The sequence below is a fragment of the Ursus arctos genome, unplaced genomic scaffold, assembly GCF_023065955.2.
Source record: "Ursus arctos isolate Adak ecotype North America unplaced genomic scaffold, UrsArc2.0 scaffold_12, whole genome shotgun sequence".
Classification (NCBI taxonomy): domain Eukaryota; kingdom Metazoa; phylum Chordata; class Mammalia; order Carnivora; family Ursidae; genus Ursus; species Ursus arctos.
This window is the reverse complement of record NW_026622786.1, coordinates 49224087-49230503: the sequence shown is the minus strand read 5'-3', so window position 1 is coordinate 49230503 and position 6417 is coordinate 49224087. Positions and strand designations below refer to the sequence as shown.

At 33.2% G+C, this 6417-nt stretch overlaps 1 pseudogene; it reads left to right on the top strand.

Moving 5' to 3' along the window:
* Window positions 1-2526: 2526 nt before the first annotated feature.
* On the top strand, window positions 2527-3068 carry LOC113254252 (U3 small nucleolar ribonucleoprotein protein IMP4-like; annotated as a pseudogene).
* Window positions 3069-6417: the final 3349 nt, after the last annotated feature.

Below are 6417 nucleotides of genomic sequence, written 5' to 3'. Positions count from 1 at the left end.
AGGATTTGGCTGTGAATTTTCTTTTTTGTGCTCTCCTTGTAAGATTTTACTATTATAAAATAAGTTGGTAATTGTACCCTACTATTTTATTTCCTGAAAAATGTTTAGACTGATGACATTTCTTTTTTTTTTTTAAAGATTTTATTTATTTATTTGACAGAGATAGAGACAGCCAGCAAGAGAGGGAACACAAGCAGGGGGAGTGGGAGAGGAAGAAGCAGGCTCATAGTGGAGGAGCCTGATGTGGGGCTCGATCCCATAACGCCGGGATCACGCCCTGAGCCGAAGGCAGACACTTAACCGCTGTGCCACCCAGGTGCCCCTAGACTGATGACATTTCTTTATTAAATATTTGAGAAAATTTTACATTGAGAACCTGTGAGTCTGGAGTGCCTGTAGAAGATTTTGGATAAGAAATTAAACATCTTCGAAAGATATATATATATATATATCTGTATCTATATATCTATATCTATATCTATCTATATATATGTATGTATTTCTCTCTCTCTATATATATATATATACCTTTTATATAAAAGGTATTAAGATATACATCTTTATATATATGTAAAGATATATATGTGTGTGTGTGTTATTTTGTGTCAATTAGGCTAGTTACATTTTTCAGATACTCATTTTTTTTCATGTAAGTTGACAAATTTGTTGCCATAAACTTGGCCATAAAATTCCCTTAGTATACTTTTAATATCTGTAGAATCTATGATGATAATCTTTTTTTTAATTTTTAATATTGAGAGTCTGTATTCTCTCTTTTGTGCTAAGTCTGGTTTGGTTACTTTTCTTTATTGCTACCCTTTTGTTTGCTATTTTCTTCCCTGTTACTTACTTTGGCTTTAATTTGGTTTTTTCCTACCTTCTTAAGTTGGAAACTTAGGTCATTAATTTTAAATATTTTTTTCTAATATTTCTCTTAAACCTATACATTTCTCTTTAAGTACCGCTTTAGCTTCATCCCGTATATTCTGATATAGTAGATTTTCCTTATCACTTAGTTGAACATATTTTATACTTTCCGTTGGATTTATTCTTTGACCCATGGATTCTTTATATGTAATTTCTGAGTATTTGACTTTTCCCTAGATATCTTACTGTTATCTAATATCTCTTAGGTTCTAATTTAATTCCATTGTGGTCAGACAGTATACTCTGTAATTTTGATTATGTTTTAATTTATTGTCTAACATATAGTCTATATTGATGAACATACCATATGCACTTGAAAGTATATTGTACAATTGCTGAATATAAGGATTTTGTAAATATCAGTTAAGTCAAGATTGCTGATGGTGCTGTTCAGATCATCTATGTCTTTACTGAGTTTTTTGTCTAAATATTTGTCTAAATATTCTATTAATTGACAGAAGAATAAAGTAAAAGTCTTTATGCAGAATTGTCTGTTCCACCCTTTAATTTTGTCAATTTTTATTTCAAGTATTTCGAGATTTGGTGTTAGCTGCAGAGACATATATGATGGTTAGCTCATCCTTATGATTTGACTCTTATTGCTGTGAAGTGTTCTTTATCTCTGGTAACACCCTTTATTGTGAAGTCCATTTTATCTGATATTAATATAGCAATTCTAGACTTTTTATGCTTGCTGTTTGCATAATATGTCTTCCCTATTTATTTTCAACTTCCTTCTGTCTTTATATTTAAAGCATATCTCTTGTGAAAACAAATAGTTTGGTCTTGCTTTTTTTAATCCACTCTGATAATCTCTGACTTTTAATTAGAGTGCTTACTACATTAAATTTTAATGCAATTATTAATGTGATTGAATTTAGGCCTTATGTTTTATTTTTCATTTGCTGTTTGACACTGCTTCCCACTCTGTGTTTTTAGTCTCTGTTCCTCCTTTCTCGCCTTTGTTTAGATTATTTGAATATATTTAGAATTCCACTTTAATCTCTCTGTTGGTATTTTAGCTGTACTTTTTTGTGTTGTTATTTTTGGTTGCTTCTCAAGGTATTTCAGTGTACATCCATAATGTTATGCAGTGTACTTAGAGTTAATATTATAATATTTCACACAGAAAAATGTAGAAAACCTATAACTACGTAGGTTCATTTATCACCCTTTATCCTTTATGCTATCGTTATGTAATATTTCTAACATATATTATAAACTCTACCAGAAAAATTTTTTAAATTTTGTTTTAATATGGTACGTGTTATTTTAAAGGAATTATAAGATATTTACAATCACCTGGATATTTAACAAACTGTGGTGTTATTTATTTTGTCCTAAAGAACCAAATTCTTATTTGGTATAATTTCCCTTCAACTGGAAGGACTTCTTTTAAACATTCTTATAGTGTAGATCTGTCCGTGATAAACTCTCTTAGTTATCTTTTATTTTGAAGTATCTTCATTTTGCCTTTAATGTTGAAGAATATTTTCATTGCATGTAGAATTCTTTGGTGAATTTTATTTCTCTTTGAACACTTGGAAAATATTACCCTTTATCTTCTTGACTCCTTAGTTTTTAATGATGGGCAGGGTCATGATTACTATCTCCCCAGGGCCCAGTTTCCACCTCAAGATGTTTGCAAAGGAGCTGAAGTTGGTGTTCTGGGGTGCCCAATGCATGAAGTGTGGCTGGCATGAGATGGGTCACTGGTGTAAGCCTGCAAAGCCAACAAGGTCACCAACATGCTGGTTGTTCATGAGCATAGAGGCACACCTGTGGGGTTCATTGTCAGCTATTTGTCTTTCAGCCTCACTGCTTATTCCATACTGTGAATGTGATCATGTGTCATGATGTCCTCAACATGGACACCATGTCAGGCCAAGCTTCACCACATCATTTATGGCTTCTCTGTCCACCTGGGCAAGGGAATGTCTGACATATTCTGGTATCTGTTCCCTTTGCCCAAAGATGACAAACACCTTTTCATCACCATTTCAAACCAAGATAATTACATCTCCTTTCATGTACATGACCCACCTGGGCACAGTGGAGCAAGAGACTACAGCAAACATGGAATGGTCTGGCACCCCTATACTAACACCACACACAAGAGGGTCTTCCTGAGCACTGAGTGAGCCCACTTCCAGTCAGTACAGGGACTTGGACCCAGGAGATAGGGAGGAGTCAGAAAAAATTCTGTCTCTCTCTCTGTCTCTCTGTCTCACACACGCACACACACACACACACACACACACACACACACACACACACACAACACCCCAGTGGTATTTCCTTTCATCATTGCAGATAGCTCTATACTTGTTATAAAATCCTTGAAAGCTAACTTCAACATCTAGGTCTTCTTGCAGATGGACTTCATTTTGTCTTTTCTCTTACAATTGGGTCATATTTTCCTGTTTTTCATTTTGTTTTGTGTTTTTATATCATTATGGACATTATGACTGCTGTGTTTGTAACTCTGGATTCTCTTAAAGGGTAAAGATTTGTTTGTTTTGCCTATTCTTTCTCTTGATCCTATTTCTTCATATGTCAAAACTATATTTTTTAATGTCATATGTTGCATCTGAAAATTTATGAGCTTGGATAATGTTATCTCCCTTTAGAGATGATTTACCCGATTCTCTGATAAGCAAAAAAAGGCATATCAGCTCAATCTAATTATGGACTTAACCGACTTAAAACTGTTTTTCAGTGTCTGTTAGGCTCAAACTTTTTCTTTTTTGCCCATGTTCCTACAGTATAGCCCTCCAGGGGTCCCAATTGACAGTCTGGGCTATATTTTAAAACCCCCATTCTGGGGGGCTTCTAAACTCCATTTCTTTCTCAACAGCAGAAGACTACCAAAATTCTACTCTGTGTCACCATCACTTTTTGCTTGATTGCTTAGCTTCTTTTCATGTGCAGCTGAAATGGCAAATGCTTTGGGAGGTAAACATGTCCCCAGTGTCAAGGTGACTTACTTGCACCTTTCTTCTCACTGAAATCTTAAACTTTCAAATTCAGGCTGCTTTGGCTGCCTCCAAGTCAACTTTTATCTTCCCAGACCGAAGAGATAGCTTTGAAATCATACTGGCTTCTCTGCCAATATCTACTCTGGCAAGCTTCTTTGTCTTTTGATCTCTCGACCTATGCAGAATATGAACAAATGTACTAAGAGAAAAAACAGCATGCAGAAAGTTGGGCACACTTTAATAAATTTCCCTTCTCAGCTTGATATGGCCCCTCACACCCTGGTACATTAGAAGCTCTGTTGTTGTTTTGTTGTTTAATTATTCTAGGTGAAACTATTGGCCTGCAACATATTACTCCATCATAGACAGGAGACATACCTACAATGAATATTTCTGAGATATCACTAAATTATAGGCATACCTTGTTTTATTTCGCTTCTCTTTATTGTGTTTCACAGACATTGTATTTTTTACAAACTGAAGGTTTGTGGAAGCCCAACATCAAGCAAGTCTATCAGCACAATTTTTTTCAATAGCATTTGCTCATTTGTGTCTCTGTGTCACATTTTAGTAATTCTTGCAATATCTCAAACTTTTTCAATCTTATTGTTTTTTTTTGTTATGGTGGTCTGTGATAGATGATTACAACTCATTGAAAGCTCATGATGTTTAGCATCTTTTAGCAATAAAGTATTTTTTAATTAAGGTATGTACATTGGCTTTTAGACATAATGCTTTTACCCACTTAATACACTACAGTAGAGTTAAAACATAACTTTTATATGCACTGGGAAACCAAGTAATTCATTTGACTTACTTTATTATGATTTTTGCTTTATTGCAGTGGTCTGGAACTGAACCTGCAATATCTCCAAGGTATGCCTTTAATTTTATAACATAAATGTTTATGATCACATTATATTTCATTGAACTGGTGTTCTATAACTTTCTCAATATCCTTCTATGATATTTATGATGATCTCATTTAAAAAATTTTTGCAGTTGACATCTAAATTTATATAGCTTTTTCTGAAGAATGATTTTTTTCAGAATTAATTCAAAATGTTGTGCCAATCTGCAACACCACTTACAAGTGTAATTGCTGCATTTTTATTTCTAGTTCTCCAGCATGAAAGACTTTTATAATAATTAGTTTTGTATGACTTAATGTTTACAAATAACATCTTATTTCAAAGTGAATTCTCGTTGATCACTGGGTGTGCCTGACTGGCTCAGTCCTTGAGCCTGACTCTCTTAAACTCAGGGTCATAAGTTCAAGCCCACATCAGGTGTGGAGCCTACTTAAAAAAATAAATAAATTTGAATTCACGTTGATCACTTACAAAGTTAAAAATTGTGTTATATTTGGGGCATGGGGAGTAATTTCAAGGGCTGCATGTCAATAGAGCTGTTAGGTTAATATCCATAATTATAACAATGAATCAGTCCATTTCTCCAGTTGTTTGTGGTATGTTTTCCCTTGTATTCTTCTCAGAATTTTGCACAATATCTCAGACATATGATGGACCCAGTCAACATTTATTAACCTGAATACCATCTTTACTTTTCTTTTTCAATAATTTTAGACAGTCTTCAAATAACATTTCAGAGGCTTTAGTTGTACATGGTACAAAATTGTGGCTTACCAGTTAAAACCATTTACCATATGTCCAATATCCTTCTTTCCTGTATGCCTCATTCTGATCTATTTTATCATCATGAGAAATAATATTCATTAGTTATATATCTGTTATATAGAATGATATTGGTAGGTTTTTCTGTTATCTGTAGCAAACTGCAAAGGGGAAACAACTATATTCCTGGACTTGAGCAGGCACATAATAACAGTTTTTGAAAAATGAGGACATTATTCATGGCTGCTAGATAAAACATGTCAGCCTGAGTTTTTGATTAGAAAAACAGTCAGTTCTGCTCAACCATCATTCTCTAAACTCCTATCTTTCTGTAAGCAAAGATAATGTAGCCAACTTGTCATCAGTAATATGGTTTTGAGTTGCCTTTTTGGGAGTAGTAACTAATTTGCAATGATCTTTTCTTATATTGTAAAATTTCTGGGCAAGCTGAAATCATGGCAAAGCAGTTTATTGTTATTAATGATATTTTCAGGAAAAAACATTTTCAAGATATACTTTAAAATGTACAATATACAATACCCTTTAAAAATTCTTGATAGGTTTAAAGTTACTTGGAAGCATAAAATACATGCATCTTGATTTTCTCATAAAAACCATTATATTTGCTATATTAAATTTAGAAGTATAGTTTATTTAAGCAATAACTACAAATGTCCTAATTAAATTTTCTATAGTGCTGTTGGTTTTTTAAAATCTGAAACCATAAGCTACTTAACATTAAAAACTTCAAAATCTCTTGAGGTATTGAGAAACAGGCTAAAATTTGTGAAAAAAAAGAAAACATCTTTGCTAAATAAAAATAAACATTTTAAAAAAAGAGTGTGTATTTTGGATCTTCCCTTTTCCAGAGAAACAGA